At 43.4% G+C, this 26,531-nt stretch overlaps 1 protein-coding gene across 1 annotated transcript in view; it reads left to right on the forward strand.

Moving 5' to 3' along the window:
- Positions 1 to 6,966: 6,966 nt before the first annotated feature.
- The window catches only part of LOC124619702 (odorant receptor Or1-like), a 175,698-nt gene continuing 156,133 nt past the window's right edge, over positions 6,967 to 26,531 (forward strand). Inside the window, exon 1 of the mRNA XM_047146259.1 lies at positions 6,967 to 6,987. The gene's annotated coding sequence lies outside the window, so the exon portion shown is untranslated. The remainder of the gene's footprint in view (positions 6,988 to 26,531) is intronic.

A 26,531-nucleotide genomic window follows, 5' to 3' on the forward strand; every position in this document is an offset into this window, starting at 1 on the left:
TTCTTAACACTTGAATTTATATTCGATATTCACAAATTCCTCCTTTTCAGAAATGTGTTTCTCTCCTTTGCAGTTCTGTAGTTTATATCGTCTCTACGTTGTCCATCATCAATTTTTTGCTGCCCATATAACAAAAATCGTAGACTAAGTTTCGTTTTTCGTTCCCTAATCTAATTCCCTCATCGTTACCTGATTTAATACGACTTCATTCCATTACCCTTATTTTACCATTGATAACGTTTATCTTATAATCTCTTTTCAAGATACTATCCATTTCATTCAACAGCTCTTCCAAGTCCTTGGCATCTATAGCAACATATGTCTTTCTCAAACCCCCAGACAATTTATTTCTTCTCACTGAACTTCAATCGCTTTCTGTATTTGTTCTGAGTTTCTGTTACTGCTTGCTTAATGTATAGATTTAATAACACCGGTGTAGGCTACAACCCTGTCTCACTTATTCTCAACTACTGCTTCCCTTTATTGCCGTTCGACTATCACAACTGCAATCTCGTTTTTATACAAGTTGCACATAAGTTTTCGTTCCTGTGTTTAGCTCCTGCTATCTTCAGAATTTCAGATAGTGTAGTCCGCTCAATTTGGTCGAAAGATTTCTCTAAAGCTAAAAATGTTATAAACGTATGTTTGCCCTCCTCTGACTTTCCTTCCAAGATACGTCATACAGTCAGTATCGCCTCGCGTGTTCCTACATTTCTATGGAACCGCAACTAATCTTCCCTGAGGTCGGTTTGTACCTGTTTTTCCATTTTTTTGTAAATAGTTCTTGTCAGTATTTTGCAACTATCAAATTTTTTCACCGACAGTCTTTTAATATTCACACCTGTGAACACCTTCTTACTTTGGTATTGGAATTATTACATTCCTCTTGATGTCTGAGGGCATTTTGCCTGTCTCATATACCTTTGAAACGTCCCCTTAGAAAAATTGTACAAGACTGTGCTTAAACTGATACACAATATTTTTTTTTTTTTTTAGCGCAACGCAATCTGACTTTCAAAAATCCCTACAAAAGAATGGCCCTGACTAACATTAACCTATGCGTTTCACAAATCGCTTACCTCACAAAAATCTTGGTTACTCGAACTACTGCAATACAGCGAGCGCCACTACTGCCAGCTAAATAAAAGATTCAAACTATGGAAGGCACTAACTACTGATAGGGATAGTTAGCAAATGAAAGATTTTAATAGAGAACAAACAATGTATTTACCTTAATAGTCATAATATATATATAGCAGTTCATGACAAATTACAAAACTCCGCCATCTCTCTCCCCACATCCACCACTGCTGGCGGCTCACCTCCAACTGCACAACACTACGCGCTGTTCACATCCAGCTGCCGCTGCCCAACACTACAATGGCAGACAACAATGCAAACTAGCCACAGATTGCACACAGCACAGCCAGTGATTTTCATATACAGCGCTACGTGGCGTTACCAGTAAGAAAACATAAACAGCCTACTTACACCTTGAACACTAGTTGGAACAGTTTTGTCGCGACTGGCTATCCCAAGGATCTCAGTAATTCAGAAGGGATGTGTTCTACTCCAGAGACCTTGCTTCAACTTTAAGTGTTTCAGAGCGTAATCAAATTCTTCTCGCAGTATCGTATCCCCCATCTCACTTCCACTTGCTTTCTCTTTTCTTTCAATAATATCGTCTTCAAGTTAGTTTCCTTATATAGACCGTTCAGGTAATCCTCCCCCCCCCCCCCCCCCGCCCCCACCCCACCCATGACCCATGGACGTTGTCGTTAGTGCGGAGGCTTGTGCACCTCAGAGATGCAGATAGCTGTACCGTAGTTGCAGCCACAACGGAGGGGTATCAATTGAGAGGCCAGACAAACGTGTGGTTCCTCAAGAGGGTCAGTAGCGTTTCCAGTAGTTGCTGGGGCAACGGTCTGGATGGTTGATCTGGCCTTGTAACACCAACAAAAAAAGCCTTGCTGTTCTGGTACTGCGAATGGTTGAAAGCAAGGGGAAACTACAGCCGTAACTTTTCCCGAGGGCCTGCAGCTCTACTGTATAGTTAAATAATGATGACTTCCTCTTGGATAAACTATTCTGGAGGTAAAACAGTCCCCCATTTGGATGTGCGGGAGTGCACTACTCAGGAGGACGTCGTTATCAGGAGAAACAAAACTGGCATTCTACGGATCGGAGCGAGAAATGTCAGATCGCTTAATCGGCCAGGTAGGATAGAAAATTTAAAAAGAGGAATGGACAGGTTAAAGTTAAATATAGTGGGAATTAGAGAAGTTCGATGGCAGGAGGAATAAGGCTACTGGTCGAGTGAATACAGGGTTATAAATACACAATCAGATAGGGGTAATGCAAAAATAGATTTAATAATGACTAAGAAAATAAGAACGCGGATAAGCTACTATACACCGAGCGAGGTGGCGCAGTGGTTAGCACACTGGACTCGCATTCGGGAGGACGACGGTTCAATCCCGCGCCCGGTCATCCTGATTTAGGTTTTCCGTGATTTTCCTAAATCGCTCAAGGCAAATGCCGGGATGGAACCTTTGAAAGGGCACGGCCGACTTCCTTCCCTAATCCAATGAGACCGATGCCCTCGCTGTTTGGTCTCCTCACCCAAACAACCCCAACCCCCAAGCTACTATTAAGAGCATAGCGAACGCATTATTGTGGCCAAGATAGACTCGAAGCCCACGCCTACTACAGTAGTACAAGTTTATATGCCAACTAGCTCTGCAGATGACGAAGAAATTGATGAAGTGTGTGATGAGATAAAAGAAGTTATTCAGATAGTGAAGGGAGACGAAAATTTAATAGTCATGGGCGACTGGAATTCGATGGTAGGAAAAGGGAGAGAAGGAAATGTAGTAGGTGAATTTGGATTGGGGGTAAGAAATGAAAGAGGATGCCACCTGGTAGAATTCTGCACAGAGCATAACTTAATCATAGCTAATACTTGGTTCAAGAATCATGAAAGAAGGTTGTACACATGGAAGACGCCTGGAGATACTAAAAGATATCAGATACATTATATAACGGTAAGACAGAGATTTAGGAACCAGGTTTTAAATTGTAAGTCATTTCCAGGTGCAGATGTGGACTCTGACCACAATCTATTGGTTATGAACTGTAGATTAAAACTGAAGAAACTGCAAAAAGGTGGGAATTTAAGGAGTTGGGACCTGGATAAACTGACTAAACCAGAGGTTGTACAGAGTTTCAGGGAGAGCATAAGGGAAGAATTGACAGGAACGGGAGAAAGAAATACAGTAGAAGAAGAATGGGTAGCTTTGAGGAATGAAGTAGTGTAGGCAGCAGAGGATCAAGTAGGTAAAAAGACGAGGGCTAGTAGAAGTCCTTGGATGAGAGAAGAAATATTGAATTTAGTTGATGAAAGGAGAAAATATAAAAATGCAGTAATGAAGCAGGCAAAAAGGAATACAAACGTCTCAAAAATGAGATCGACAGGAAGTGCAAAATGACTAAGCAGGGATGGCTAGAGGACAAATGTAAGGATGTAGAGGCTTATCTCATTAGGGGTATGATAGAAACTGCCTACAGTGAAATTAAAGAGACCTTTGGAGAAAAGACAACCACTTGTATGAATATCAAGAGCTCAGATGGAAACCCAGTTCTAAGCAAAGAATGGAAAGCAGAAAGGTGGAAGGAGTATATAGAGGGTCTATACAAGGGCGATGTACTTGAGGACAATATTATGGAAATGGAAGAGGATGTAGATGAAGATGAAATGGGAGATATGATACTGCGTGAAGAGTTTGACAGAGCACTGAAAGACCTGAGTCGAAACAAGGCCTTGGGAGTAAACAACATTCCATTAGAACTACTGACAGCCCTGGGAGAGCCAGTCCTGACAAAACTTTACCATCGGGTGAGCAAGATGTATGAGACAGGCGAAATACCCTCAGACGTGAACAAGAATATAATAATTCCAATCCCAAAGAAAGCAGGTGTTGACAGATGTGAAAATTGCCGAACTATCAGTCTAATAAGCGACGGCTGCAAAATACTAACATGAATTCCTTACAGACGAATGGGAAAACTGGTAGAAGCCGACCTCGGGGAAGATCAGTTTGGATTCTGCAGAAACGTTGGAACACGTCTTATCTTAGAAAATAGATTAAGGAAAGGCAAACCTACGTTTCTAGCATCTGTAGACTTAGAGAAAGCTTTTGACAATGTGGACTGGAATACTCTCATTCAAATTCTAAAGGTGGCAGGGGTAAAATACAGGGAACGAAAGGCTATTTACAATTTGTACAGAAACCAGATGGCAGTCATAAGAGTCGAGGGACATGAAAGGGAAGCGGTGGTGTCTTTGTATTCCATATGACAGTCTTCGACAAGAATTAGAAATTTTTTACTATCCAAAGGAAGAACCCTTTTTAGAAATATGAACAGATGGTTTTTCGACTTTTAATGGACATTCGTTTCCTAAAAGAATTTACTTAAAAACAATCACAATGTTCGAAGACAAAGATAGCATATTGTATAAAGTAGAAGATAAAGAAATAATTGAAAATGGAAAAATTCGCCAAATACTAGGAAATATAAAAATAAAAAATTGTAAACGTTTAGAAGATGTAGAAGAAGGATTACAAGTAATTATTTCTAACATTAAAATCGAAAATTATTGAGGAAAAGATAGATATTTTTTCTAAATTTGAAAATTTACCAGATTGTTATTGTTCCAATTATTGGTTGGAAGAAGAAATTAAAAATAAAAACATAGATCTAAATTACAAGATTAAAGTTAAACTATATAAAAGTAAAACAACACAAAATAAGAATAAAGAAAGACTTGTGTTTGTTGTTTAATCTATATTTATCTAAACCTGGTAAATTGCTGATTCTAACTTATAATGATAAAAAATTATTAGAAAATCTTAGACTGTCCAATTTGGACGATTTAACATATAATGAAAAAAGAACTATATTTGTAAACAAATATATGTTTTCTTAGTTATGTAAACAAATACATCTGTTTCCTTAGTTATGTAAACAAATACATCTTTAGGAATAATTAATTTCCTTAGTTATGTAAACAAATAAAATTAGAAAGAATGTAGATACAGATGATACTAATTTATTAGTAAATTTTAGACCTGTATGCCAGATGGGGTTAAAAGATAATAAAAACACTATATTTATTAATGAATCCAGTTTATATTGTTTAATTTTAAAATCAATCTTTCTCCAACTTATTAAAAATCTGTAGTAGTAAATGGAAGAAGACAGAAACACTAAAATTATAGATCTGTTTTTTAAGAATAAAATGCATTACCAAGATACATGAGAAAAATTAAATAGTTTGTTAGACGAAGAATACCAAGTATAATGTTTAGATTTAGGTTTACTTAAAAATGGTTGTGTAAAAGTTGCAGTTTACGACAAACAAAAATATGCTTGTGTAGAATTAAACGATTTAAATAATTGAAGTAGAAACAAATATAAAAACAAGATTCTTAAGGCAATTAATAAATGTTATTTGGAAGAAAACGATTCGGATTCTAAAAAAGAAAGCGAATAAGATGTTGTTGTTGTGGTCTTCAGTCCTGAGGTTGGTTTGATGCAGCTCTCCATGCTACTCTATCCTGTGCAAGCTTCTTCATCTCCCAGTACCTACTGCAACCTCCATCCCTCTGAATCTGTTTAGTGTAATCATCTCTTGGTCTTCCTCTACTATTCTACCCTCCACGCTACTCTCCAATACTAAATGGGTGATCCCTTGATGTCTCAAATGTTAAACAAAGTTTAAACTAATTTTAGGTGTTAAGCTAAACGATAACATTAACATAAAAATAAACATTAAAACGTATGTTAACGCATGTTAACATTAACATAAAAATAAATATAAAAAACGTATGTTAACGTACATTAACATAAAAATAAATTAAAAAACGTATGTTAATATAAAACGTCAATTGATGTTGCTATTGTGCAGCATCAAAACAGTGTCGTGCCATTCATAACCGAAGTAGGGTAATGCTGACGAAGGGAGTGTGTTTTCATCACGATTACGCTCGTCCCCATACAGCCAATCTGGGTGGGACATCCTCCAGTACAGCCCAGACTTAGCACAAAGTGATTTGTATGTTCCCTAAGTTGAAGTCGCACCTGGCTGGAACGCTTTCCCAAACAGACAATATGTTGAAAAACGAGGGCGAGCGCTACCTCTGCAGCGTTGGGTTGGGTTGGGTTGGGTTGTTTTGGGGAAGGAGACCAGACAGCGAGGTCATTGGTCTCATCGGATTAGGGAAGGACGGGGAAGGAAGTCGGCCGTGCCCTTTGAAAGGAACCATCCTGGCATTTGCCTGGAGCGATTTAGGGAAATCACAGAAAACCTAAATCAGGATGCCCGGACGCGGGATTGAACCGTCGTCCTCCCGAATGCAGTCCAGTGTCTAACCACTGCGCCACCTCGCTCGGTCTCTGCAGCGTTGCAGGAGACTTTGATGACAAGGTGTACTAAAAATGACACAGCGCATGAAAATATGCATCGATTGCAATGGTGATTACGTCGAAAAGTAGCTGAACGTCCAGCCTTTCCATCAATGCAGCGTTTAATGCCAATAAACGTGATTTCTATGAGAAAAAAATTAGGGGCCTTATTTTACGTACAAGCCTCGTATGTATGGATTCGAAGTATCATCTTCTATGCATGTATCGTTGCTTGAAGAAGCGCAAAACGATCTTCTGGAATGATGTGTTTGAACCAGGATACGTACACTATCTTGGCAGCTGGTAGGCACAAGCTACTTGAATGAGATGACCCAGTTGCGTGTGACCGGTCTTTGGCAGGCGGCGGCGTTCGTGGGGCAGCGGGGGAGGCTGCAGCGGCTGGCAGCGCTGCTGGTGAGAGGCGGCCGGCTCTACGTGGGCGGCGTGGGCGGCGGGGGCGGCGGGGGCGACACCCGCGCCCAGTACCGCGCGCTCGCTCGCCGCGTGTTCGTCTACACACAGGTGAGCGGCGCGCGCGCTCTGCGTTCCTCAGATTCACGTCTGCAGGTCGCACACCTCCTGGCAGGGACAGTCAGCACGGAGTGAAACTCATACAGGGACTTCCGGTAACACGACGCTGGTTTTCTGCCAGGCCACTTGGAGCGTTGTGAGCTTATCAGTTGTTCATCACCTCATTTTATTATTGGGTGATTTAAAATCCTCAATAGTTGTTTTCGTTCCGCAGTACACAGAAGTTGGTTTCAATGTATTGTGGTCCTGATTACGACTTCTTGTGAGTATTGCATTCTTTGCGTTGCACTGCTAATATTTTGCTTACATTCTGCTTGATTTCTGATCATCTCCAATACTGGGCAGAGTAAATGATTCTTTATTTGTTTTTCTTCATACACCATGTGATCAAAAGTAACTGCACACCTGGTTGAAAATGACTTACAATTTCATGGCGCCCTCCATCGGCAATGCTGGAATTCAGTATGGTGTTGGCCCACCCTTAGCCTTGATGACAGCCTTCACTCTCGCAGGCATACGTTCAATCAGGCGCTGGAAGGTTTCTTGGGGAATGGCAACCCATTTCTCACGGAGTGCTGCACTGAGGAGAGGTATCGATGTCGGTCGATGAGGCCTGGCACGAAGTCGGCGTTCCAAAACATCCCAAAGGTGTTCTATAGGACTCACGTTAGGACTCTGTGCAGGCCAGTCCGTTACAGGGATGTTATTGTCGTGTAACGACTCCGCCACGGGCCGTGCACTATGAGTAAGTGCTCGATCGTGTTGAAGATGCAGTCACCATCTCCGAATTGCTCTTCAACAGTGGCAAGCAAGAAGGTGCCTAAAACATCAATGTAGGCCTGTGGTGTGATAGTGCCACGCAAAACAACAAGGGGTGAAACTCCCTCCATGAAAAACACTACCACACCATAACACCACCGCCTCCGAATTTTACTGTTGGCACTACACACGCTGGCAGATGACGTTCACCGGGCATTCGCCATACCCACACCCTGCCATCGGATGGCCACATTGTGTACCATGATTCGTCATTCCATACAACGTTTTTCCAGTGTTCAGTCGTCCAGTGAAGCTTCTTACGCCAAGTGAGGCGTCGTCTGGCATTTACCAGCGTGATGTGTGGCCTAAGAGCAGCCGCTCGAACATGAAAGCCAACTTTTCTCATCTCCCGCCTAACTGTCATAATACTTGCAGTGGATCCTGATGCAGTTTGGAATTCCTGTGTGATGGTTTGGATAGACGTCTGCCTATTACACATTATGACCATCTTCACCTGTCAGCTGTCTCTGTCAGTCAATAGATGAGGTCGGCCTGTACGCTTTTGTGCTGTACGTGTCCCGTAACGTTTCCACTTCACTGTCAGTGTCAGCCAGTTTGCCGTGGCAGTCTTTAACACTGGTAGCATGCCGCGACAGCGTGGACGTGAACCGTATGTGCAGTTGACGGACTTTGAGCGAGGGCGTATAGTGGGCATGCGGGAGGCCGGGTGGACGTACCGCCGAATTGCTCAACACGTGGGGCGTGAGGTCTCCACAGTACATCGATGTTGTCGCCAGTGGTCGGCGGAAGGTGCACGTGCCCGTCGACCTGGTACCGGACCGCAGCGACGCACGGATGCACGCCAAGACCGTAGGATCATACGCAGTGCCGTAGGGGACCGCACCGCCACTTCCCAGCAAATTAGGGACACTGTTGCTCCTGGGGTATCGGCGAGGACCATTCCATGAAGCTGGGCTACGGTCCCGCACACCGTTAGGCCGTCTTCCGCTCACGCCCCAACATCGTGCAGCCCGCCTCCAGTGGTGTCGCGACAGGCGTGAATGGAGGGACGAATGGAGACGTGTCGTCTTCAGCGATGAGAGTCGCTTCTGCCTTGGTGCCAATGATGGTCGTATGCGTGTTTGGCGCCGTGCAGGTGAGCGCCACAATCAGGACTGCATACGACCGAGGCACACAGGGCCAACACCCGGCATCATGGTGTGGGGAGCGATCTCCTACACTGGCCGTACACCACTGGTGATCGTCGAGGGGACACTGAATAGTGCACGGTACATCCAAACCGTCATCGAACCCATCGTTCCACCATTCCTAGACCGGCAAGGGAACTTGCTGTTCCAACAGGACAATGCACGTCCGCATGTATCCCGTGCCACCCAACGTGCTCTAGAAGGTGTAAGTCAACTACCCTGGCCTGCAAGATCTCCGGATCTGTCCCCCATTGAGCATGTTTGGGACTGGATGAAGCGTCGTCTCACGCGGTCTGCACGTCCAGCACGAACGCTGGTCCAACTGAGGCGCCAGGTGGAAATGACATGGCAAGCCGTTCCACAGGACTACATCCAGCATCTCTACGATTGTCTCCATGGGAGAATAGCAGCCTGCATTGCTGCGAAAGGTGGATATACACTGTACTAGTGCCGACATTGTGCATGCTCTGTTGCCTGTGTCTATGTGCCTGTGGTTCTGTCAGTGTGATCATGTGATGTATCTGACCCCAGGAGTGTGTCAATAAAGTTTCCCCTTCCTGGGACAATGAATTCACGATGTTCTTATTTCAATTTCCAGGAGTGTATAATATGGTGTTCTGTGGCGGTCAGCTCACTTGTTACTTATGATCTTAGTAATTTCTCAGGAGTGGGCTAGGTCGAAACTCGTGGCTCGAGTGCAAAACCACACGAGGAAACTGATTCCGTCAGACTCGTAGCGGAGGGGAAATCGGAAAAGTGTGATACCGAATAATCTGCAATGAAAACTTCAAGCATGATGAGTACACGTTAATGACTTCATTAATACTTCTTAATATTTTGATCTTGACTTATTCTTCCCCTCTTACTCACAAGCAACGTAGTATCGGAAAATAGCCGCACTTTTACTTCACTGAACATGTGCCCAAAAGCAAAAAATATTTCTGTCATTTAATGATACTCATTTTATGAAATTATTTCGTGACTGTTCGATGGAAGAGATGTGACATTAGCATTCCGCTCTTTGTCACTGAACGTAGCCTTGTCCACAGGATTAAAAGTATTGCTTTCAGCCATTATCCGAAATTTAAAATGTTAGCCTATTAGACTGCAATAGTTTACAGGAAAAACGCCTTCTGCATGCTGGACATCAATTTTTTATTTTTATTTGTGCTTCCAGACGCGTTTCACCTTTTTAACAAGGCATCTTCAGTGGATGTCCTGAAACGTGACTTTTTCCCTTGCCACATTTGGTTATAGATTTAAAACAGTTCATGGAAGTTTGTGTACTAAAATGGAAAGGTACTTACAAATCAGCGACTAATTCATTAAGTGACTCTCTGTCATATGGAAAACTACGTAGTTGAAAGCTTGTAGTTTTTCTTGTGATCACTATGTTTTCGAAACACAGCACTTTAACTACAATTTTCTGTATTTAGGGTTTCTGTGTTGTTGTAAATGTTACCAACTTTTCAAGTTTTTGCTTACGGTTGTATATTTTTCAGTGTATGGGTATTGATGTCAAGTTGTGTGTGTGTGTGTGTGTGTGTGTGTGTGTGTGTGTGTGTGTGTGTGTGCACATATTTTTCTTTTTTTCCAGTTACTTACTTAGGACAGGAATGGGATTTGTGATTATCCATTGGGATTTTTGTCTATTATGTCATCAAAAAATTAGTGTCAACAGTGAGTGGTCAGTAATACATAGTGAACATTAATAAAACCGACAAAGTGAGGGACAGATTCCTTACTTGAAATGGAGGAAATAACGTCCTAGGAAAATGTGTCCAGAAATGGACAGTGTGGATGCAACGGCAACAGATCCTTCCGAAACAAAGTACAGAGTGGCACTGCATCCATGTCACAACAGATGTTCAAAGTGACGTCCATCGGACTACAGTTGATAGGGATAGTAGCGGTTGTCATGCAGGATACACATAACCGTATTTTGGCTTACACCATGCTGGCGGCCCACTTGCCTAGTAGTAGCAGTAGTAGCAGTAGTAGCTTTACTCATCCGTAGATTTCTTTTTACTAAGATATAGGACATACAAAGTATTTACAAGTTTAGATGAATTTAAAATAAACTAATTCGTATGCACATATATTTACAGACTTCTAGTTAAGGACAATCATTAGATTTACTCCTGGTATACAATTCTTTTTTTACAAATAATTTATTAAACAATGTAATGCCACACTGTTTACTCATATCTCACTACCAGTCACTGCACACACTATAAACACATTGTATCATAACACTTCACTCACTACACACACACACACACACACACACACACACACACACACACACACACACACACACACGCTCTGATGATCTCTGGGCCATTTTCTGTACCGCAATTTCCCATTTGCTATCCTGAATAACTGAGTCAACATCCCTCCATAATGAGTGATATGTTGAGCTTAGAAAGAGGTTGAGGTGTTAGTATTGTGCTATGCATAGCTTGGGGGTAAGTATTTCTAAAAAGGAAAGCAGCATAAAGTGAAGGCGTTATGTGAAATGTTGGATATTTTATAATCATTATTATTATTATTTATTTGTATAACATTCTTTATCAAACCCACACTCTGTTTTAGCTAAGTAATCCTTCAATGTATAAAATGTAATCCATAACAGGTACTTTTTAGCTGCCTTTTTAAATAAGTGTATTTTTGCAATTTCTTTATTCTGTTTTGGTAATTTATTGTACAGTTTTATTCCCTGGTAGAAAATGCTATTTTGAGTTTTATGTTTACTTTTTCTTGGTAAATGTAACTATCTCTTGTTGCATGGTCATGGACAGAGCTGTTTGTGCAATAATTACCAATGTTATTTTTGATGTGTACAACTGACTGGTAAATGTATTCACATGGGACAGTTAAAATCCCCAGTGTTCTGAACGGATCTTTACAATGAGTTCGACTAGTATTTTTGGTTATTACTCTTATGGCTCTTTTCTGGGGTTTGAAAATCGTGTTCATGTTTGGTGCATTTGTTCCCCAAAAAAGTATGCCATAGCTAAGAACTGAGTGTACATATGAATAATATGTAACTAAAAGACACTGCATGTTACACAGTGATGATAGGATTCTAAGGGCATAACATGCTGATGACATTCTGTTTGCAAGTACCTTTGCATGTTCACACCACTTCAGCTGATAATCAGTATTCATTCCTAGAAATTTTGCATTTGATACAGAGTCTATAGAGATGCTTGGAGCTTTTATTAGGGCCGTCTAAAATCGTGTAGAACCTGGTCCTCCAAATCCGGTGTGTGCACAGTCCACTGCCCCTCTGCGTGTTCGTCTGCCTGAAAGGATCCATGATCACACAAAGGCCCAAAAAGGGCTTGGAATGTTATGTGGCGAGGTTGGCGTCTGTGAGGATAGTTGTTTTGGTACAGCCGTGCTGCCTCTCAACCGATTCTATCTGCTGCATCAGCCACACAGCCAGCAACAACTGGTAAATACATGGCACATGGTCAGAGGGACTGTCGTTCATCAGCGCCAACTACCGTGGCAACGAACATTTCGAGACATACGCTTATAAGACAGTTTTCCTCCATTTCCAGTCAGGAATCCGTTCCTGAAGTGTGTTGGTTTTATTAACGTTTGCCCTGTATTCAAATGGTCGTTTAGTAGTAGCTTTATTTCTGCCTTTGTTCTGCAGGCGCTGTAGCTGGGAATAGAATTTCAAGTTTCCTTAAGATGCCACAGAATAACTGACGACTCTGTCGCAGCCAACATGGCTTTATACCATGAAGCACAAAGATGTGCATTTATCTGTCTTGCTCGCGTTCGGAGTTGTATATACTTTTTGATAGAACACCCGACGTGTCACTATAATTCCTCGACTCTTTTATGCATGTTATGTAGCAATAATTCCAATCCCAAAGAAAGCAGGTGCTGACAGATGTGAAAATTACCGAACAGTCAGTTTAATAAGTCACGGGTGCAAAATACTAACGCGGATTCTTTACAGACGAATGGAAAAACTGGTAGAGGCCGACCTCGGGGAAGATCAGTTCGGATTCCGCAAAAATATTGGAACATGTGAGGCAACACTGACCCTACGACTTATCTTAGAAGCTAGATTAAGGAAAGGCAAACCTACGTTTCTAGCATTTGTAGACTTAGAGGAAGCTTTTGACAATGTTGAGTGGAATACTCTTTCAAATTCTGAAGGTGGCAGGGGTAAAATACAGGGGGCGATAGGCTATTTACAATTTGTACAGAAACCAGATGGCAGTTATAAGAGTCGAGGGACATGAAACGGATGCAGTGGTTGGGAAGGGAGTGAGACAGGGTTGTAGCCTCTCCCCGATGTTATTCAATCTGTATATTGAGCAAGCAGTAAAGGAAGCAAAAGAAAAATTTGGAGTAGGTATTAAAATCCACGGAGAAGAAATAAAAACTTTGAGGTTCGCCGATGACATTGTAATTCTGTCAGAGACAGCAATGGACTTGGAGGAGCAGTTGAACGGAATGGGCAGCGTCGTGAAAGGAGGGTATAAGATGAACATCAACAAAAGCAAAACGAGGATAATCGAATATAGTCGAATTAAGTCGGGTGATGCTGAGGGAATTAGATTAGGAAATGAGACACTTAAAGTAGTAAAGGAGTTTTGTTATTTGGGGAGCAAAATAACTGATAATGGTCGAATATAAAATGTAGTCTGGCAATGGCAAGGAAAGCGTTTCTGAAGAAGAGAAATTTGTTAACATCGAGTATAGATGTCAGGAAGTCGTTTCTGAAAGTACTTGTATGTAGTGTAGCCATGTATCGAAGTGAAACATGGACGATAACTAGTTTGGACAAGAAGAGAATAGAAACTTTCGAAATGTGGTGTTACAGAAGAATGCTGAAGATTAGATGGGTAGATCATATAACTAATCAGGAGGTACTGAACAGGATTGGGGAAAAGAGAAGTTTGTGGCACAACTTGACTAGAAGAAGGAATCGGTTGGTAGGACATGTTCTGAGGCATCAAGGGATCACCAATTTAGTATTTGACGGCAGTGTGGAGGGTAAAAATCGTAGAGGGAGACCAAGAGATGAATACACTGAACAGATTCAGGAGGATGTAGGTTGCAGTAGGTACTGGGAGATGAAGAAGCTTGCACAGGGTATAATAGCATGGAGAGCTGCATCAAACCAGTCTCAGGACTGAAGACCACAACAACAACATGTAGTCCACATGTGACAGAGTGGTGAAAGCATGATATGACGTAGCTACCGCTGCCCAGTTTTGTTAATATGAGGAAGGCAATGCTCACTGAATTCCGAAATCCAATCTTCGCCCAGGATGTAGAGCATATATTATTACCACCAACTTTCAAATCGCGTAATGATCATCGTTCAAAGATAAGGGAAATACGAGCTCGTACTGAGGCGTTCAGATAGTCGTTTTTCCCTCGCGCGATCCGCGAGTGGAACAGAGGGTGGGGGGGGGGGGGGGGGGGGAATATGACTTTGGCGCGAATTGTGCCCTCCGACACACACCGCTTGGTGGCTAGCGGAGTATATATGTAGATGTAGATGCTTCTGAAGCTAGTGATCCAGTATTTGTGTTTACTTAGTGATATTAAATATTAACTTCCACCAACGGAATCGCTGTGACATGTTAATTCCATGCACTATTTTTTTAAAATTTATCTAGGCTCCAGAAAGTCGCACAATTTTTTTAATTCGTGAAGAAATGTCAGCAATATCTTTCTTTAAATGTGCAAGTTTATTGAAGCCTTTGTTTTAACCTTATACTTACCAAAATCGTAAAAATCATTTAATAACATGGTAGGAGAACACTTTGTGAAGAAAAAAAGGCTTAAAGCCGTTTCTGTTTGAGTATCATCTGGGAAGATCTATCCATTTATCGAGAGCACCATTGTTTTTCAAAAAATTGATATATCTCGTAAGATAATTATTTTTTCAATTTTTCAGACAAGTACTTATTGACCTATCAGGCTATACTTACAGTATGGGAATGTGAATGTTAACGAGTTGTAGAGTACTCGATTTTTAACTGCCTGTTGCACGTAAGAAGGCAGTCGATACTTGTAAATAACGAATCGATAGATGTTTTAAAGCTGTACAACTATCTCATTTAACATTTTGTCGATTGGAGCTATAGTTTTACTTATTTAAGAAAAAACTTTTTTTGCAACTTTGCAGATTTTTTTGGCCATGTGTTTCATATTGAACCGAGTTGTACGAAAAAGAAACTCTAAAATCTAATTTCCTGAACGCAAATATTTTTTGTTTTTAGCTGTAGTTTTTGCAAATGTAACATCAGGCCACTGCGGAATGGTTGTACTATCAGCATAATGTCAAGATACAGGGTGTTTAAAAAATGACCGGTATATTTGAAACGGCAATAAAAACTAAACGAGCAGCGATAGAAATACACCGTTTGTTGCAATAAGCTTGGGACAACAGTACATTTTCAGGCGGACAAACTTTCGAAATTACAGTAGTTACAATTTTCAACAACAGATGGCGCTGCAAGTGATGTGAAAGATATAGAAGACAACGCAGTTTGTGGGTGCGCCATTCTGTACGTCGTCTTTCTGCTGTAAGCGTGTGCTGTTCACAACGTGCAAGTGTGCTGTGGACAACATGGTTTATTCCTTAGAACAGAGGATTTTTCTGGTGTTGGAATTCCACCACCTAGAACACAGTGTTGTTGCAACAAGACGAGGTTTTCAACGGAGGTTTAATGTAACCAAAGGACCGAAAAGCGATACAATAAAGGATCTGTTTGAAAAATTTCAACGGACTGGGAACGTGATGGATGAACGTGCTGGAAAGGTAGGGCGACCGCGTACGGCAACCACAGAGGGCAACGCGCAGCTAGTGCAGCAGGTGATCCAACAGCGGCCTCGGGTTTCCGTTCGCCGTGTTGCAGCTGCGGTGCAAATGACGCCAACGTCCACGTATCGTCTCATGCACCAGAGTTTACACCTCTATCCATACAAAATTCAAACACGGCAACCCCTCAGCGCCGCTACCATTGCTGCACGAGAGACATTCGCTAACGATATAGTGCACAGGATTGATGACGGCGATATGCATGTGGGCAGCATTTGGTTTACTGACGAAGCTTATTTTTACCTGGACGGCTTCGTCAATAAACAGAACTGGCGCATATGGGGAACCGAAAAGCCCCATGTTGCAGTCCCATCGTCCCTGCATCCTCAAAAAGTACTGGTCTGGGCCGCCATTTCTTCCAAAGGAATCATTGGCCCATTTTTCAGATCCGAAACGATTACTGCATCTCGCTATCTGGACATTCTTCGTGAATTTGTGGCGGTACAAACTGCCTTAGACGACACTGCAAACACCTCGTGGTTTATGCAAGATGGTGCCCGGCCACATCGCACGGCCGACGTCTTTAATTTCCTGAATGAATATTTCGATGATCGTGTGATTGCTTTGGGCTATCCGAAACATACAGGAGGCGGCGTGGATTGGCCTCCCTATTCGCCAGACATGAACCCCTGTGACTTCTTTCTGTGGGGACACGTGAAAGACCAGGTGTACCGCCAGAATCCAGAAACAATTGAACAGCTGAAGCAGTACATCTCATATGCATGTGAAGCCATTCCGCCAGACACGTTGTCAAAGGTTTCGGGTAATTTCATTCAGAGACTACGCCATATTATTGCTACGCATGGTGGATATGTGGAAAATATCGTACTATAGAGTTTCCCAGACCGCAGCGCCATCTGTTGTTGACAATTGTAACTACTGTAATTTCGAAAGTTTGTCTGCCTGAAAATGTACTGTTGTCTCAAGCATATTGCAACAAACGGTGTATTTCTATCGCTGCTCGTTTAGTTTGTATTGCCGTTTCAAATATACCGGTCATTTTTGAAACACCCTGTAGGAGCCATGCAGATATTGTTGAAAACATATTTTAGGAACACGTTCAGTTCTGTACACAATGACTGTGGCATTGTCATAACATTGCTGCATGTCGAGTGTTCTTTCAGACTTTGTATCCTCTGCCTGCTGCGGTATCGGCCGCGCCGCCATCCAATCGGCCACACTTCTTAAATACGCACGTCGCCAGTTGCCCAGCCGCGTTTCCTGCAGCCGAGGTCGCTGCCACGAACGATTAAGTCGGTGCCTGTGACATGCAAGCATCCCCTCTCCGGAGCTCCAGCAGCGGGTGTACTTAACACTCATGCACTGACCACATTTTGTGTGTTTGCCAGTTGAATAACGTTTACAGAGTTTCACAGCGGCCAGGGCTCGGTATCTTCTGAATAGGCTATGTATTGGAGAGTGACAGATTTAAAAATCTTTCGTATCTGTATATATTTAAATATTCAATTCTACTGTTAGCAACTGACGCTGCAAATGCGGCAACAAAGTTATGTATTATTTTTACTGTTTGATATTAGATGTAGAATAAACTAAATCTGGATTCTCTGTTTATGAACGGCGTCTATTCCTCGCTCCTGTATCCACCAAAGAAACCATAACGTGCAAAAGAAGTCACAACACGGCTCAGGAGCCCTTTCAGAGGAACATTTCCAGTATTCGTCTGGAGCGATAAAGGGAAGTCACGGTATACTGTAATCTGGATGGCCGAAAGCAGATTTGAACCATCGTCCTCCCGAATGCGAGTCTAGCACGCTAACTGTTGCGTCACATCGCTCAGTTTTGCATTGTCGATGGCGGATGACGTACGTTAATCATTTCACCTTTTAAGTGAGACTACTTTTGTGAGAAGCTGCGGAGGTTGAGAGCTTTTCATCCGTATGTCGCCTCTATCGCTCCGCTTTAATTCTACATCGATTTTTAAAATTTTTTGTGAGTCTGGTATGTTTTGCTGTTCCTTAACTCTGTAACATCTTGTAGGAAAAAAAATATCAGCTTTAATACACTATAAAAAGTCAATCAGAACCATTAATTTTACTCCTGAAGGAAGGAAGGTTAGACTTTAACGACCCGTCGACAGTGCTGTCATGGGAGACGGAGCACAAGCTCGATTTACGAAAGTATAGGGAAGGGAGTCATCTCGGCATTTGTCTCAGGCGATTTAGGGGAATGACGAAAAACCGAAATTTGGATGGCCAGACACGAATTTGAACCGCTCTTCCTCCCAAATGCGCGTCCAATGTGCTAACCCCATTACTCGTGAAACCAACCTAATTGTACTGATCGTTAGTAGCAGACACTGTTTGTCAGTTCGCATTTGCACTAAAGGGCACACTGAAACAACAAAAATTAATTGAAATCTTTTTCCGTCTCAACATCCTTTGATAAATCGCTCGATGGTTGTTCCTATGATACTTCCACCCTTGTGTACGTCTGTACGTCCACCTTAATTTTTCAGTCAGCAGGGGTGGGGGTATGTTCTCACAGCCTAGATCATAAGACGCGCTCGGCGCTCATGTCATGCTTTGAATGTTCGGTTCATTGACAAGGGTACCATTTTTCCACCAATCTACATCTATATCCATACTCCGCGGTGTGTGGCGGAGGGTACCTTGACTACCTCTATCGGTTCTCCCTTCTATTCCAGTCTCGTATTGTTCGTGGAAAGAAAGATTGTCGGTATGCCTCTGTGTGGACTCTAATCTCTCTGATTTTATCCTCATGGTCTCTTCGCGAGATATATGTAGGAGGGAGCAATATACTGCTTGACTCTTCGGTGAAGGTATGTTCTCAAAACTTCAACAAAAGCCCGTACCGAGCTGATGAGCGTCTATCTTGCAGAGTCTTCCACTGGAGTTTATCCATCATCTCCGTAACGCTTTCGAGATTACTAAATGATCCTGTAACGAAGTGCGCTGCTCTCCGTTGGATCTTCTCTATCTCTTCTATCAACCCCATCTCGTACGGATCTCACACCGCTGAGCAGTATTCAAGCAGTGGGCGATAAGTGTACTGTAACCTACTTCCTTTGTTTTCGGACTGCATTTCCTTAGGATTCTTCCAATGAATCACCGTCTAGCACCTGCTTTACTGACAATTAATTTTGTAAGGTCATTCCATTTTAAATCACTCCTAATGCCTACTCCCAGATAATTTATGGAATTAACTGCTTCCAGTTGGTGACCTGCTATATTGTAGCTAATTGATAGAGGATGTTTCTTTCTATGTATCTGTAGCACATTACACTTGTCTACATTAAGATTCAGTTGCTATTCCCTGCACCATGCGTCAATTCGTTACAGATCCTCCTGCATTTCAGTAAAATTTTCCATTGTTACAACCTCTCGATATACCACAGCATCATCCGCAAAAAGCCTCAGTGAACTTCCGATGTTATCCACAAGGTCATTTATATATATTGTGTACAGCAACGGTCCTACGAAACTCCCCAGCGGCACACCTGGACTCACTCATACTTCGGAGGACTTCTCTCCATTGAGAATGACATGCTGTGTTCTGTTATCTAGGAACTCTTGAATCCAATGACACAATTTGTCTGATGGGCCATATGCTCTTACTTTGTTCATTAAACGACTTTGGGGAACTGTATCAAACGCCTTGCGGAAGTCAAGAAACACGGCATCTACCTGGGAACACGTGTCCATGGCCCTCTGAGTCTCGTGGACGAATAGCGCGGGCTGGGTTTCACACGATTGTCTGATTCTTTTGTATCCCGCCTGGAAGGCGGCGCGTGGGTAGGAGCAGGAAAAGGTGAAAATCTCTCGGTAGTGCAGTGTGAATTAAAATCACCTTTACTTTAGCAACAAGAGTAATACATAACTTTGCCCTGAGGTGCGAAGTGTTCCCGCCGTCTGCTCTGGATCAAATGGGCAGAATCTGGAGCGGAGCTCGTGGAGCTCTCCCGCTCCGGCTAGAGTGTGCTGTCGTCGGTGTCTCATAGTGCCAACTTATGAAACTATGCCGTGGCATCGTTGCTATCGATACCACAGATTCCTACACAGTAGATTTTTTGTCTTCAGAAAAGTCACTATACTCGAACATAATACGTGTTACAAAATTCTACAACTGATCGACGTTAGAGATATGGGTCTATAGTTCTGTACATCTGTTCGACGTCCCTTCTTGGAAACGGGGAGTGGTTTCTGTGTCCTGTCCTTTTCGTGCTGATTCAGAAAGGGAGAACTTTATGACCGTTGCGACATGTCGGCTCTTTGCAGCGTCAGCATCTTTCTCTGAGGCAACAGTGTCTCGTCGACGGCTTGGTGCTCTTTTTGAGAGCCCCCTTCACCGTCACCACCCCATTGTTTTCGGTTTGAGGCATTGTTTGTAGAACTTATTGCTGCTGTCTGTCCTGGCGATAGACCCCGATCTTTCTGTGAATACGGAGTGAAGTTCAAGGCAACCTAGCTTCTGGCACTATGCCTACATTCCGGACTGTGTGAGATGTTGGATTTAGGCTCACTACAGTTGCGTGGCTCTGATTGAACTTCGACACAGCGCTCTGATTTACAGTGCCGTATTATGCTCCGTCATCACACAGAAGAGCGGTTGTTGTTTCAGAGCTGACAGGGTGCCAGGGGTTTTCATGGTTTGCCACTATTTCCATTTGGCTCCTCTTCCTGAAATGCAGCGGCTACCACGCCCCTGGGCTGTAATGCAGGCACATCTAGCGTGACCAATCCTTACGTGGCCAGCTGGCTCTGTACATCAGCCCTACAAGAGGCGCCTTCAGTTTGGAGAATTTTGCCTCAAGTGGTCCATCGCGTTGCACAAAAAACATATCTGCAGTAGGCATGATATGAAACAAAAGCCCTGTGGCCAACAATGATAAAAAAGAAAGGAATATGTTGTTGCAGTTCAATTCTAACACATCCGACGGTGTAGTAAACCTGCAGTTTCAATCCACTACCCCAGTCTTCATTTGTAATGGACAACACTGTTCCACAAGTAACAGGAACGCCTGAAATCATTTGATTCAGAATTTCGAATGGCAAATGAAACACGAGCACGTGTCGCATCCAGTATCCTCCATGAGACAGAATTATATCGTATAGAACCTTTTCCAGTTCATGGTCAGATGATACAGCAGCCATTGATAAACGTTTTTAAGAGATAAACAGTCTTCGCTGCAAAACAGGCTTCTTGTTGTTGTTGTCTTCAGTCCTGAGACTGGTCTGAAGCAGATCTCCATGCTACTCTATCCTGAACAAGCTTCTTCATATCCTAGTACCTACTGCAACCTACATCCTTCTGAATCTGCTTAGTGTATTCATCTCTTGGTCTCCCTCTACGATTTTGACCCTCCACGCTGCCCTCCAGTACTAAATTGGTGATCCCTTGATGCCTCAGAACATGTCCAACCAACCGATCCCTTCTTCTAGTCAAGTTGTGCCACAAACTCCTCTTCTCCCCAATTCTACTCAGTACCTCCTCATTAGTTATGTGATCTACCCATCTAATCTTCAGCATTCTTCTGTAGCACCACATCATTTCGAGAGCTTCTATTCTCTTCTTGTCCAAACTATTTATCGTCCATGTTACACTTCCATACATACTTCCATACATACTTTCAGAAACAACTTCCTGACACTTAAATCAATACTTGATGTTAACAAATTTCTCTTCTTCAGAAACGCTTTCCTTGACATTGCCAGTCTACATTTTATATCTTCTCTACTTCGACCATCATCAGTTATTTTGCTCTCATTTCCTAATCTAATTCCCTCAGCATCACCCGACTTAATTCGACTACATTCCATTATCCTTGTTTTGCTTTTGTTGATGTTCATCTTATATCCTCCTTTCAAGACACTGTCCATTCCGTTCAACAGCTCTTCCAAGTCCTTTGCTTAATTATTTTATATTTTGCTGATAATGCGCTTCGCCTTGTTCAAGATGGCTGGCACAACAGGTGTTAAACACATAGACGCTGCTGTCCATGTAAATGCCTTAGCAGGCAAACACTGTTGTCAATATTTTAAGAACATTGGGGGATGGCCCTTGTAGAGCATATGGCTCAATCCAGAGGATACAAAAACGGGGTCACGCCTAACCCTGTTTTTTGTGTCTTTTGGACTGTGCCATATGCTCTACAAGACACACCCCGCAATGTTCTTAAAACGTAGACAACAGTGTTCGCCTACTAAGACATTTGCAAGGACAGTATTCTGAGTGTTTAACACCTGTTGTGCCAGCCAATACGGAGATGTCGTAAAGAAGGCGAAACACATTATTGGCAAAATATAAAATAATTAAGCCTGTTTTGCAGCCAGACTGTTTATCTCTTCATTATGTCACATACTCTTCTTTATGACCTTAAAATTCCGTTGCATCCAGTTTTGCTAGAAATTATTTCGCAAGAGTCTAAATCGAGCAATTTCGTAAACAAGGACTCAGTTATAAAGTCTCAATGAAGCCCAACCTTGCCATCATTGATTATCAAATAATGAATCTCATACATCGTCGATCATGTAGCATCCCTCTGAAACACGCAATGTACGGCGTTGGAACGATAAAAATCTACCATTTTTACTTAAAAATATTGCATCCTCCGAAAACAGAAACAGCTCATAAACCCGGCGACATTCACGCTGGACACTGCCGAAAGTGACCTGCCAATGTAAACAATTCCCGCATAACAGAACGCCCTCACATTACGGCAGGTACAGGCAGACTGCTATCCAAGAAAGACTCACGATCCGCACTCGCAGTTTTACGTCCACCAGTAACTCTTCTCCTACCTTTCAAACTTCTCAGAAGTTATCCTGCATACCTTGAGAGGACTAGCACTCCTGGCAGATAGGATAGTGTGCAGACATGGCTTAGACACAGCCTGGGTATTTGTTTCCAGAATTAATTCACCGCAATTCTGATCACAATGTGATAATGATGAAGAGTTGACTAAAATTTAAGACATCATACAGAAGAATCAATGTGGTAAGAAGTAGGAACAGAAGAATCAATACGGTAAGAAGTAGGGAATTGATGTATTGCAGAATGACGCATCTGAAATTCCCTAAGGCTGTAGATATTGCGATAATGATTACAACAGTAGACAGTTCAACTGAAGACGAATAAATTTCTATAAAACGAGGATGCACGGAAGTTGGACGGAGAAACATAGGTACAAGGATGGTAACGGCGAAAACACCAAGGTTAACCGAAGAAATATCTTGCCTGAACAAAACTAAGAGACGCACCCGGAAGACATGTTTCGATGTCTGTGTATCTTCTTACATGTACACACCATCAGTGGGAGTGGTAATGATTAGAGTTGGAATTCTCTGTGACAGGCAGAATGGAAACCAGACTGCATTAGTATTGTTCATCTTGAGTGACGTTAGTAGGCCTTGTGAAGTACACTGAAGAGCCAAAGCAAGTGGTACACCTGCCTAATATTGTGTAAGGCCCCCCACGAGCACACAGAAGTGCTGCAACACGATGTGGCGTGGACTCAAATAATGTCTGAAATAGTGCTGGAGGTAATTGACACCATGAATGCTCCAGGGCTGTCCATAAATCCGTAAGAGTATGATAGGGCTTCTGAAGAGGCTTCTGTAGAGCACGTTGCAAGACATCCCAGATATGCTCAATAATGTTCATTTCTGGGGAGTTTGGTGGCCAGCGGAAGTGTTTAAACTCAGAACAGTGATCCTGGAGCCGCTCTGTAGCAATTCTGGAGGTCTAGGTTGTCGCATTGTCCTGCTGGAATTGCATAAGTCCATCGGAAAGCACATTTGACATGAATGGATACAGGCGATCAGACAGGATGCTTACGTAAGTGACACCTGTCAGATTCGTATCTAGATATATCAGGGGTCCCAAAACATTCCGACTCACTTAAATCTTGATAACCTGCGATTGTAGCAGCAGTAACCGATCTGACAACTTCGCCAGACCCTTGCTGTCTCATATATGAGTTTCCGACGGCAGCACCGTATTCTGCTTGTTTACACATCTCTGTATTTGAACGCGCAGGCCCACACTAGTTTCTTTGGCGCTTCAGTGTATATAAGGAGCACGAAGAGCGTCATATGTTCAGTATCCACTGTGAAGGACACGGAAATACCATGTACTCCTGTAAGCAGCTGACAGTGTTTCAAAGATGCTTCATTGTGGGCCTCCATTTGGCTGTCAGGTTGAATCGTGCGATATACAGATTTTATGGCATTCGTATGTAATAGTGGCCCGATGTTGGACTGCGTGGGAACAAGAAGGCAGACGTGCTTGTCGTCGAGGTTCCAGTCGGCCACATCTGGCTACCACAAGAGAGGATCACTGTATTGTACACCAAACACGTCATAACCCTTTCAAATCTGCTCTTTCCATCAGAAGATGTGATGGACTCCCCACAGTATTCTGTGACATTCCACATCGTCTGTCATACACTAGCAGCACCCAGACTAGGGAATCAAGTGCATTGGTTGCCGTTAACATGACAGCACAAATGCCTGCGTTTCAGGTGATGCATGGGTCAGGACTAGGGCACCACATTGTGTTAAGTAATGAATCGTAGTTCTACACTACTGAAGATGATCATCGTTGTCGAGTATGGTGACGACTGTCCAATGTTTTGGAGAGGCAAAGTGGTATTACTCCTAGAATCATGATGTGGGGAGCCTGCTGGTTCCTGATAGAACACAGACGGAACAACTCATTTGTTACCATTCATGTGACAGTATCGTGGTGCCATTGTTGAACATGATAATGCTCATCTACACGTAGCACGTTTCTTCATGAGCTGCCTGTGCTATGTTAAGGTACTCCCATGACCAGCACGATACCTGGAACTGACCCCAACAGAACATGTGTTTGACCAGCTTGGACGTAAATTCCATCACAGTCGCAGTATCCGAGATATGAAGGACCAGTTATAATAGTTGTGGGGCAGCTTGCCACAGATGATACAACAGCTTTATGGCACGCTTCCGAAATGTGTAGCCGGCCGGTGTGGCCGAGCGGTTCTAGGCGCTACAGTCTCGAGCCGCGCAGCCGCTACGGTAGCAGGTTCGAATCCTGCCTCGGGCATGGATGTGTGTGATGTCCTTAGGTTAGTTATATTTAAGTAGTTCTAAGTTCTAGGGGACTGATGACCTCAGAAGTTAAGTCCCATAGTGCTCAGAGCCATTTGAACCATTTGAACCGAAATGTGTAGCCGCTCGGTCTTAGGCGCCTTGTCATGGTTCGCGCGGCTCCCCCCATCGGAGGTTCGAGTCCTCCCTCGGACACGGATGCGTGTGTTGTCCTTAGCGTAAGTTAGTTTAAGTTAGATTAAGTAGTGTATAAGCCTAGAGACCTATGACCTCAGCAGTTTGGTCCCATAGGAACTTTCTACCAATCTCTAGCCAAATGTGTAATTGCATACATACAGGCCAGAGGAGGTGCAATCCCATACTGAAAACGAGCCGATACTGCCAAGTTCTTTGCTAATTTGACTCGATGTTGTAATCATTGAAATAACATCACAAGCCCTCTCAACCTGTGAAGATTCATTTCGATTCCTCTTGCTCTCCTGGGTGCTTCATTATCTTTTTTTTTTTTATTTATTTATTTATTTTTTTTTTTGTCAGGCGATTTACTTCAGCTGTTCGACGGAAGATGGAAGTACGAAAATGTGTAGAGAAAGACAGGAATACCGTAACATAAGTCAATTAGGAATGAAATAAATAGGAAGTGCAGGGAAGCTAAGGCAAAACGTCTGAATGAGAAATGTGAATAAATCTAAAAATACACCCCTGGAAATGGAAAAAAGAACACATTGACACCGGTGTGTCAGACCCACCATACTTGCTCCGGACACTGCGAGAGGGCTGTACAAGCAATGATCACACGCACGGCACAGCGGACACACCAGGAACCGCGGTGTTGGCCGTCGAATGGCGCTAGCTGCGCAGCATTTGTGCACCGCCGCCGTCAGTGTCAGCCAGTTTGCCGTGTCATACGGAGCTCCATCGCAGTCTTTAACACTGGTAGCATGCCGCGACAGCGTGGACGTGAACCGTATGTGCAGTTGACGGACTTTGAGCGAGGGCGTATAGTGGGCATGCGGGAGGCCGGGTGGACGTACCGCCGAATTGCTCAACACGTGGGGCGTGAGGTCTCCACAGTACATCGATGTTGTCGCCAGTGGTCGGCGGAAGGTGCACGTGCCCGTCGACCTGGGACCGGACCGCAGCGACGCACGGATGCACGCCAAGACCGTAGGATCCTACGCAGTGCCGTAGGGGACCGCACGGCCACTTCCCAGCAAATTAGGGACACTGTTGCTCCTGAGGTATCGGCGAGGACCATACGCAACCGTCTCCATGAAGCTGGGCTACGGTCCCGCACACCGTTAGGCCGTCTTCCGCTCACGCCCCAACATCGTGCAGCCCGCCTCCAGTGGTGTCGCGACAGGCGTGAATGGAGGGACGAATGGAGACGTGTCGTCTTCAGCGATGAGAGTCGCTTCTGCCTTGGTGCCAGTGATGGTCGTATGCGTGTTTGGCGCCGTGCAGGTGAGCGCCACAATCAGGACTGCATACGACCAGGGCACACAGGGCCAACACCCGGCATCATGGTGTGGGGAGCGATCTCCTACACTGGCCGTACACCACTGGTGATCGTCGAGGGGACACTGAATAGTGCACGGTACATCCAAACCGTCATCGAACTCATCGTTCTAC

This window comes from Schistocerca americana, chromosome 6 (genome assembly GCF_021461395.2).
Source record: "Schistocerca americana isolate TAMUIC-IGC-003095 chromosome 6, iqSchAmer2.1, whole genome shotgun sequence".
NCBI lineage: Eukaryota > Metazoa > Arthropoda > Insecta > Orthoptera > Acrididae > Schistocerca > Schistocerca americana.